Source organism: Mastomys coucha, unplaced genomic scaffold (assembly GCF_008632895.1).
Source record: "Mastomys coucha isolate ucsf_1 unplaced genomic scaffold, UCSF_Mcou_1 pScaffold13, whole genome shotgun sequence".
Classification (NCBI taxonomy): domain Eukaryota; kingdom Metazoa; phylum Chordata; class Mammalia; order Rodentia; family Muridae; genus Mastomys; species Mastomys coucha.
The window spans coordinates 25,372,398-25,383,770 of record NW_022196895.1 but is presented as its reverse complement, the minus strand read 5'-3'; the positions used below and the strand labels follow the sequence as shown (position 1 = coordinate 25,383,770).

Here is an 11,373-nt window from a genome sequence, read left to right as displayed (position 1 = left end):
CCTCTTTCTCCCTCTCTCTCTCCCTCCCCCTCTGTGCCCCCCTCTTAATTAATTTATGAGATAACAGATTTTCTTCTCAGTATTTTCATTCATACTTTTCTTGGGTTGATTCTCTGTTCTCTATCCCTGTATCTCTGCCTGTCTTATCTACTGAATGTTCCCCCGTCAAGATTCCACTCATGACCCTGTGTGCATCCCTTACCCTCCTGACTATCTCTGTTCTCCTTGCTCTTGTCTCAGAGGCTTTTCTACAACTTCTGTCATTTGTACACATTTCTTTCCTACCCCAATAAATACATTGAACAGTTTCAAGCTGGGATCTTCATATGAGAGAGGATGCACTACTTGTCTTTCTGAACCTGATTTAGAATTACACTCCCCACTATATTGCTTTTTCTAATGAAAATTCATCTCTGTTCATATTTCTCAGTGGGACCTGGGAAAATCTGATGGCATGCGTCATATTTTTAAATGAGAGTTACATGTCATAATGTTCACATCCTTTAACACAGTTAATTTCTTCCGGATCCACAAAGGGAGACAAAGGGAGTTACGTTTTCAAAGGAGCAGAGTACTGCCTTGCCTAACTCCTATAGTCTTAAGTAGAGCCTAAAGGTTGCACCCAGAACAGAATAATGTCAGAAAAGACTACAGATATTCAGTCTTTTGGGCTCGGGATAAGGTGCATTATCCCTCGGTTCCCTTCCCTGGAGTGGCAACTAACATTATTGGTTAGGTAATGTATTGACCAAGTACTCTCAAGTACTCTAGCTGCATAAAGCAAGTCTCCAGTGGTCCCTGAGGAGGGAAAGTGTAGGCGAGGGTTGCATTATTCTCAGCATGATGGCAGCCTGAATAATCCAAGCAGTATGTGTGATAGAGATTTTGGACTGCACACCTTAGAAAAGAAAGGATTGTGAAGCAAAGGTTGACAAGCATTACCTACCAAGCAGAACATGTTTTGTATTTATTTTGAAAATGAAATAGAGGAAGACATTAATGTGGACCGGTAAAATAAAAAAGTTTCAGCAAGTCTAAGAAATTAAGGATTACCATCTGCTACAGATTGCCTAGGGAAAATTATATCATGCAAAGACCATAGAATTGATGGTGCCTGCCAAAACAATGGTACTGGGAAAATATACCTAAGCTAGAATCAGCAACAATAACTCATTTTTTGAGTATGTTTAAAGAGAAATAGTTCTTCAAACTTCACAACAATGGAACACAAGAATACAAGAAGCAATAGTTGAGAGAATTTCAGGAAGTACAGTAAATAACTCTGGGATGAAAGTCAAAGATACCACAACCAAGTGAGCTGTTTAAATTGCAGAGTAGTAATATTTTGTGTCAGGACAGGCAACTCTCTATGGTACATGAGAAAGAAAGAATCACTAAACCATTAGGTTGTCCTGTGAAACTACCAAATACTGAATAGTCTCAGCACTATTCCAGACAAGAAGGGTAGTTTTCCTGTGCATTTCTGTCTCTTGAGCCTCTTAGTACTGTCCTGAATAACACAGCTCTCTCTTGCTCTCTCTCTCAGGTCAAAGAATGTTAAGGCTTTGTAGGTTTCTCATGACAAAAAGGGAGAGAAAGACAGAGAGAAACAGAGGGAGGGAGGGAAGGAGAGAGGAAAGGAGGAACAGAGAGAGAGAGAGAGAGAGAGAGAGAGAGAGAGAGAGAAAGGATGGGGGGAAGGAGGAGGAGGACCCTGGACAAGCATAAAGACCTTAGTTTAAAAACTCTAGCACCTATGTGAAAAGTCAGGCATGGATACACATGTCTATAATACCAGTGCTAAGGGGGTTTGAAACTGAAGCACCTCAGGCACTTAGTGTTCTCTCTGTATTCACATATACACACACATACACACACATATACACACACACGTACACACATGCACATACACACATACGACAAAAGACAACTTTCTTTTTTTTCTTAGCTTTTTTTATTTACTCAATGTTCTAATACTTTAATACAGGTTTTCAGGAATCACAACTGTTTTGACTGCTGTTCCAATTGTCTAGAAAAAAGCAAATCCTAGGGCAAAAAATGGGAGATTCCCTATTGCAGGCAGACTGTGAGAACTGAATTTTAAAGGTACACTACTGTCCATCTACTACCACATCATCAGTATGTGTTTATCTGGATTTTAAGTGGCTTGTTTCACTTATCCACTGGAACATGCCACAGAAAACCAGCCATAGGAATATCGGGACGGCATGCCTTTTAATTTGTTTTTAGGTGAGAAATAGTGGAAATCAGGCACAATGATTATTTCCAATAGTCACCAATCATTCCATCACCACCTAGTCCCATTGTTATCATCAAGTCCTGTTATCGTCTCTCAATATTACTGGTAATAAATAAATAAATAAATAAATAAATAAATAAATAAATAAAAACTTGGAGACAAATGTTTTGTAGGTTTTAAGGAAAATGCTAAAAAAAAATTTTGCAAGCTTCCAATCTTTATTAACTTTTTGAAGAAGATAGCCTATGTTGAATGTTAGGTAGTGGTAGTTGCCAGCTAGCTCTTGCAAGCTTAAAAGAATTGAGTGTGATTAACATTTCTAGGACTTAAACATAGTATTGGTAAATTGAGATCAGTCAAAAAGTGGCAGTTACATTTCATGATTTGTTCATACTATATGGCTGTGCTAGTTGTCATCAACATCAACATCATCAATATCACCATCATCATCATTTGCCAGCATACAAATTTTGGGACACTTAAAAGCAATTGAAAGCTTGAGATAAAACTCAAACCATTGATAGAAAAAAAGTCATACCCAGCATACACACACACACATATGTGTATATACACACACATATGTATATATATATATATATATATATTCAAGAAATTTATGCTATTAAACCAATCAGTAAAATGAAAACAACTGTCCATATTATTACTTTTACTATTCGGTATCAAGGCTGTTTCTTTAATTTGAAAAACACAAAAGAGAAAAAGATCTTATGTTCTGGCAGAATGGGGCTTCACTAAAATGTTTATGAAGCTAAAATAATAATAATAAAATAAAAATTCAGAATTTGTATGTGTGTATATGTTGTGTGTGGTATGCTTCTTTTGGAGCTTTAAAAATATATGCAATGATATTCATCTTAAATGAGATAAAGCCCGCATTCATTGAACTCATTGAATTTGTTAATATCCAGGGTTTTACAGTTTCCTTGAGTTTAAGTTCTGCCAACCATCACATAGGACATAGGACACAGTTGCATTTCTATTGGCTTCTTTCTTCCTTTGACTGCAGGAAACAAGTAAGATTCATTAGGATTAAAATGTTTCTCTGAAAGACAACTCATCCTCTGGAATCTGATTGTTGGATCAATTTCTTCTTTTAGGAGTGAGTAAGGAGATGAGCCCCAGCCCCCAGATCACTTCTCTCATCCTGCACATGCTCAGCTTCATGAAGGTTCCACACTGCTTGTCCCCAAGATGTTCAGTGTTATCTTCCTGCTGAAGGTGGTGACAGAACCCAAGAGAATAAGATAATGGCAATCTGTCATCCAGTCATCATGGCGGACTTCCCTCATTTCCATTCTTTTCCACCTTATGTCACTGTTCTGAACGTGTGGTTGCTTATTGCTTATGTCTGCTCACTTCTTCCATCGGTATTTTTACATTTAATTACATTCCTCTGTTAAACATATTCTTCATAGAAAATATACACTTTCCTTAATTGAAGTGAAAGATAAGGGCACTCTTGTAACTGAGAAGCCAGAGGGCCAGTGCTGTTGGAAATCAATAGTAGGTAGTGTGATGGATATTCTGGTATACATTTTAATACTGTCAGGATGTCACCATAGACTCTGACATGGTGGTGTGTAACCAACAAAACATAGAGAGTTTAGTTGAAAAGAGCTAAATATGGAGTAGCCAGCCAGCAACTACAAAGCTTGGCTGAGTTCTTGGCTGTATGGACATAACTAAGAACTTAAATGCATTTTTATTCTGTTTGGCATGTCTCTTTAAAATTTAATGTGATAAATTAATATAGTTAGTGAATAAAATTAAGGACAGATAATCAAATAAAACAATTCCAATGAGCTCCTACCTTTATAGAGTGAATGGCATACCACAAGAAGGCATTTCACAAAAGAGAGAAAATCTTTATAATCAGCTAAAGTTACGGATACATTAATGATACAACTAATGACTTCCAGAAAAGAGAAAAGGGAACAACTTATTTTCATCAAAAAATAGGAAATATTTAAATAACTAGTCATGCTATGACTGGACATTAAATTATGAAAATACATTTTATCATATGAATTAAGAGATGTTCCATGGGCTAGGTCAGATATGCTTAAAAGTGGGATTACTCTGCTGCTAAAAATGAATATAGGAGGTTAATGACATAATTAAAAGACGTGGATGTAAGTGGAAATGGTCAACTGTAAATTTATTATTTGCAAACTGACCTAACTCTTCAGATCTGCTTCTAACATGTGACTCAGCAACACTGGAATGACATTTCTTTACTTTTCTTGTTTTTGAGTTGAGCTCCATGATAGACTTATTTTTAGTCACATTCTGGTTCACTTTCTAAATTTCAAATGAAAATTAGTGTATATGCTTGAAAAGAAACTTAATTTACACCACAAATATATGTGAGTTCCTCTCTGCATCATAGATTCTATCCCGTTGTGAAGTGTGATTATGAACACGCATGTCTTTTCTTTTTCTTGCCAGTTGTTCAGAAGGCAGGCTCCACAGTAACAAGTTAGTTAGTTTAGAGTGGCAATCTAGGTGGCATACTTTACTGCCTCTGTTGGGGTATCAGACATCTCAGGTTCTGAGTGCTTGGAGTAATTTTCATGTCAAGCATTATGAGTAAATTCAATTCCAATGTATGTGGACTTCAAGACCAAATTTATTAGTAATTGATTGTCCTGAATCTGTTTATGGTGTGGTGAGAGTGTTTTCTGTAACTACATTTGTAAAAGTAATCAAATGATTATTAAACATAACTAGACATAAATATTAGTCATCTATCACCTCAATGTAGATTAGAGAAAAACTATGAGATATAACATTTTCTTCCATGGAAAATTACAAATGCTTTCCCTATCCAACTAACTATATTCCAAAAAAGCATTTAATTTTTGACTAGAAACCTGTATTTGTATCTGATTCAGTCAAAACCATTTACATTTTATTAAAATACTCAAAATTTAAATTTAAATTCACTATTCCCTATTAGGTAAAATTTTAACAATGAATAATCACTTCTAAAAGTGAAGAAACCAGTTTTATTGAGGCAAATTATTTTATACACTCAATTAATTGAAGAATTACATTGAGGATATTCTTTTATAACAAACACAAATTTCTACATAAGTTCATAATATGAGTTCTTAATTTAAAAGGCAGGGTTCAGTATAAATGTCTAGTTTGGTTTATGTTTCATTATTATGTATATCAGGTATATGTTCTTATGAGGATATGTATATCACAATATATCCTAACATGATATTTACACATTATAATATATAGCATATGTTATATATGTATATGTACATTCAAATATAATTACAGCATAGATAAATTATAAATAATAATAATTGAATAGAAATTAGATAGATAAACAGATTATTATGGTTTGACAGATCAATACATATATAAGTATTTGGATAACAGATGGTATGTAGCTAGATGATAGATGATAGAGAAATGGATGATAACTGCACAAGATTAAATCTCTATCAATTAAAGTAATCAAGTAATGTTTCAACATTTTATTATAAAAAACACTTCTACAAGAATATTGTCTTGTTAAAAGAATTGACATCTGTAGGATACTGGCAGATACCAGATTCATAGTTGTCCATTTCTTGTGGCTTTGTAAACATCACAGTATTCTACTGAGGGCAGGAACCTATAAAAAGCCTTAGGAGTGAGGGTCCAAAATACATTTTTCAAGTACAATGTCTGTTTGGTTGATCAGCACACACAATGTGCATGGGGACCCTGCAGCATGAAATGTGCAAGGCATGACTACAAATCTGTGATGGAAATACCTGCTGAAAATGCAGTGTCCTCACTAAGCCCATTCTTAAGCAACACTCACTGTTGCTTTCTGAAGCTTGTTGGTTTAGTGAGCTCCTGAAGTTTATGTCTTCTGAAAGACTAGACCTCTACTAATGAACAGAAAAGATAAAATGCCAGAAGAGTAGCTCAATTATAGACTTTCAACAGTAATCAAGATTCCAACTCTGAAAGGCATTGTAATGATGGGTCCTAGTACTAACCAAGGGAACCTGACTTTGGGCATGAAGCACTTGCACTGAGGTACACACTGAATACCTCTTGCTTCAATCCCCAGAGATAACCCTAACCATGAAATCAAGTTATGTTAATTCTATTTCATGATCATCATCAGGAAGGACGTGGAGTGTTCCTCTCCTATCTGGACCCCTCAGACTCATCCGCATGCATTAACCTTCATGGTATTTGTTGAGGTATCCGACTCTTTGTATATCATGAATAATTTCATTAAACATTAAGGATTTACCCACACTGTATCTTTGTGTATTTTAAAATATTTACAATTTGTAATACTGAATAAATATGTAATAGGTAGGTCACGGTTTCCAGAATTTAATATTGCTTAAACCTGTCATGTATTATAACCTTTTGGGGTTTATATAATATTCAGTTTCTTAATTCAGTGTTAGGGCTGTTATCATATGTTGGTGGGAAAATAACAGCCATGTTGGGGCTCTCTAGTCACTAATAATTCCTATTTTGATTTGATTAGCATATAAATTTTCCTAGATTTATGCAGTGTCAGGGGGAAACGAATTAAAAATACTCCTCAGGGTTCCCTTTCTCTTACTTTAATCAGGCAAGAGAGGAAGAATCATGCCATGCATGAAGTCTATCTTCAAATCCTTGACTCATAAAAATTTCCAGAAAAAAGAATTGCAAAAGATGACAACAAAGGAGACTTTACTTCACACTATGTGAACAGAAGGTCACTGGGGAAGTCGACCTTACCTTCACATTGTCATTTCTGAGTGTTTGTAATGTAGGGGAAGATTACAGGACGATTCTATTTAATCAGCACAATGGAGTTCTGCCTTGATCTTCTCACAGACAGCAAAGGGTCTCCAGTGTTATGGCGTGCACTCTTCTCTTTTGGCACTCTTAGATTTCACAAAAGCATAGATAAGGTAATAAAGAAATAGCCCCCACAAGAGCTTCCAACCATTGTTGTTCAGCAAAAGACTGAAACGAAAAATTCAGAACGATGCTTATAGAAATTTAATTGAGCACTGAGGCACTCTACAGGCAAGAGGAAGTCATACTGCAACTTGGAAACAGACATGCTAGCTCTGAGCACTGACTCTGTGCACACTTCCACCTTATAAGAAGGCACAACTACACAGAATCCAGACATTGCAAATATATAATGAAATATAAATTAATATCGCTGTAACAGTGAGTGGGCCATTGCTTAATAAAATTCATTCGTTCTAAACATAACAAAATGCCAAGAGATGGAAATAAAATGATAAGCATGCTTAGAATAGCTAAACAGACAGTCAAAAATCCTGCATACAAAAAGCTTTCTTAAAATGATTTTTGACATTATAGTTGTATCAGTTGCCCCTTAACTTTCCACTCCCTCAAGCCTTCCATGTAAACTTATCATCTTGTCTTTCAAATTCACAGCTTCTTTAAATGTGCTTGCTGTTACATGTTATACAAATACATCATACTTACTTTCCTACTTAATTTTACATATTTATGTGTTCTTTTGTGATTGATGACTGATTTCAACATTGCCTCCTTCGGCACATATTCCTATAATCTGGATTTAGAGGCCTGGGAACTTTTTATATCTCTCAAATCATTTTATCATATGAAATACTTTGATCATATTCTTTCTCCTACCCAAGTTTCTACCAACTTCTTTCCATCTCCCTGGCCTCCCAATTTCATTTTCTTCTTTGCTTTCCCTCTAAACCACATGCACCTAAACAAAAGGAATAAATAAAAAGACAAAACAAACACGTAAACCTGAACCCTGGTAAAATGAAAAATACAAAACAAAAATACTTACCTCAATGATTGAGTTCATTTTATATTATCCAACTATTCTTGGCATGAAGCCTGTCCTGGAGTATGGATGATATTCACAATGAAACTCCATTGGAGAAAACTAAGTTTCCCCTTACCAGTAGGCATCAATCACAAATATATTTTTGTTTAGGAGCATGATTTTGTGTTTAATACTCCTTCTCAGTGTTGGAGTTTTATCTGTCATGAGTCTGTACAGGTCTGTCTTAGTCTGTTGGAATACATATCAGCACTGTTGTATCTGAAAATCTTGTTTCTTGGAATCATCCTCAACCTTTGGCTTATGCAGACTTTCTGCCTGCTCTTCCTCAGAGAGCTCTGAAAGTAGCAGGGGATGGGGGGAGGGATTGATACAGATGTCCTATTTGGAGAAAAATCTTGTTTAGCAACTGTAGTTTCTTTTCCCAAAATGCCTGAATTCCCTTTCATTCTACCATTTAAAATGTGATTTCTTAACAAGTGACAGAATCTGAAATCTATAAGAATTTCAACATACTTTTGTCAAATTACAATTATCTTCCATTGTTTGTCTTTTATTTGAACTATTTACATCTTGCCTTAGTATATTAAGAATGAAAACAATTTCCCTCCTTTTATTACCTTCTGGAAGATTCCTTGCTACCGTATTCTAATTTCTGTCTTTCCTAACCCACCAACTGAAGTCTGCACAATCCGTCTTAGAGACCTGGTACCCCTGAAATTCTCTTGCCTTTCAGGAAGACGGAATTGTTCATAAGAATATTAACATGTCAGATTAACCAGATACATCCATCAATCTAACTTGAACAGTAAACAAACACTTCAGAAATATTTATTTCATGTAATTATGAAGACATAAATCAAATTATTCTAAGAAACAAGGTACAAAATTTTAAAGTAGCATGGCTGCAATTCAGCTGCATAGGAGAAAACAACATAGGATCCAGCTTGTTAAACTTTTTCTCCTTGTATTCTGAAAGTCTACTAAGATATCATGCTTACCACTGGGATGCAGAATGCAAAGAGACCACACAGTGTATACAAGCTGAAGTTCCTGATTGATAGCTTCAGAGAAGTTAGGAGCTCACAGAGAAAGCAGACACTATTTAAGAGTTACCAACACATTAGCAAAACAACAGATAGAAACTTAGACCCTGGGAAAGGATATGAATAAATGTATTAAGCATGTGACAGAATTGACAAACAAATAGATCAAGAACAGCTAGGGGCTGTAAAGACAGCTCAGTAAGTAAGAGTCCTAAATGTTCTTACCAGACTAGATTGGAGTCTTGGGGTTTCTATTGTTATGATGAAACAGCATGGAAAAAAAAAAGCAAGTTGGAGAGAAAAGTTTTATCTGGTTTCTAGTTCCACAGCACCATTCATCACAGCAAGTAGGACAGACACTCAAATAGGCCAGGTACCTGGCAGTAGGAGTTGATGCAGAGACTAAGGAGTGCTACTTACTGACTTGCTCTCCATGCCTTGTTCAGCCTTCTTTTTTGTTTGTAGAAGCCAGGACACCAGCCCAGCTACTGTACCACCAACAGTAGTTCCTTCCCCATCAATCACTAATTAAAAAAATGCTCTACAGCTGGATCTCAAGGAGGCATTTTCTCAATTGGGATGCCTCCTTTCAGGTGACCCTAGATTGTGTCACGTTGATATAAAATAGTCTAGCATATTAAGGTCCTAGCACTGGTGTTGGACAGCTCACATCTACCTATAGGTAAACTTCTGTTCCAGGTTACCTGACACCTCTCCTGGCTTCCACAAACATTGTCTTCATATACACATACCCATTTACAGTTACACACACCCCTGAAAATAAAATGAGAATTTTGTCTGTCTGTTTTTTACGGAAAACAAAAAGGTCACCAGAGAGACCCTTATAATTTAAAGATAATGTCATTGACATCAAAAAGAAAACTCTGCTCAGTTAGGGTAAAGTGCACAGGAACTATGAATGGATTTATTTTAAGTGATGTAACAGTTTAACGACACAACAAGAATATGTGTGAAGTAAGTAACTAGCAAAAGAGACCAAAGTGCACTTTAACACAGGTGTAGAAAAGAAAATAGAAGTATTTAAATGAAAGCTATGTCTTTTTTTTTCCAGTGTTAATTTAACCAATATGCATTAGTAAGTGAGTAATTGGGCTGGTGAGTTGTTTCAGCTAGTATTTGCCTCTAAGCTCAGAGACATGTTTGATTCCCAAGACCCACAGGACAGAAGGAGATAAGCCACTCCTGCCAGTTGTCTTCTGACCCTCACATGCACATCATAGATACACACACACACACACACACGCACACACACACACATACACACCAACCAAATAAATAATTGTAAATGTTTTTAAACAATAGTTTTTTGAAATGTAAGCAATTATTAAAAACTATCATGGAACAGTTTAGGCATATATATATATATATATATATATGAAATATATGAATATATATATATATATATTCATATATATATATATATGAAAAATAACCAGGATAGAATAAGGTGAACAGAAGACACATTCCATATTAAAAGTTAGTGTTTGACACAAATTTCAGCAAATAAACTATTATGTCTTAAAACAATGATGGTGGATAAATCAAGTGTCCATGTAAGACAAGCATAAAATCTGACCTTTATTTGACACCATAAGCCCATTCTAGATGGATTCTGGTTCTGAAATTGAAACACAAATCAATAGTTCTTCTACTAGATAATCCAGGGTTTCGTTCTGATATTGATGTGGATAAAATTTTCTCAGCAGTACCCATCACGCATAAACATCTGGGAGATACATAAATTAAACTACACTGAAGCTAGGGAATTCTCTGTATTAGAAAAAAATGAGAAGGAAACACACAGAGTGAAGAATATTTTCAGCAGGCATAACCAACAAAGAACCACGTTCACACAAAGCAACAGAAACTTCTATGAACCAATAAGAGAAAGGAAACAGTAACAGAAATACCTTTACTCTCACACTTTAAAAGAAAACCCATCCATATAAATAAACAGGATTTGATTAGGAGACAGTACTGACCAGTGCACCAGATAATGAGTGTATTTAATTTGTATCTAATCTAAGGCATAGCACTACAGGATATAGACCATTGAAGAATACAAGCAGTGTCATTGCCTCTCAGGTATGGCCAGTGGGAGATTTTTGAATGTTTTATGCTTCATTGTTGGTTGGAGGAGGAAGAAAAGCATGGTCTATATCCACAAAATCCACTTCCTACATGCTCAAGAGAATACTGGCTTC

General features: G+C 35.5%; 1 long non-coding RNA gene across 2 annotated transcripts in view; it reads right to left on the bottom strand.

Annotated features, from left to right (window-relative positions):
- LOC116087573 overlaps nucleotides 1-11,373 on the bottom strand; it is a 41,950-nt gene that overhangs the window by 22,053 nt on the left and 8,524 nt on the right. Inside the window, exon 5 of one of the 2 annotated variants that reach the window (XR_004117491.1) lies at nucleotides 10,704-10,787. The exons of the other annotated variant lie outside the window; for it this stretch is intronic. This is a non-coding gene — a long non-coding RNA (uncharacterized LOC116087573). Of the gene's footprint in view, nucleotides 1-10,703; nucleotides 10,788-11,373 lie in introns of those variants that run through there. 2 annotated transcript variants of the gene reach the window in all.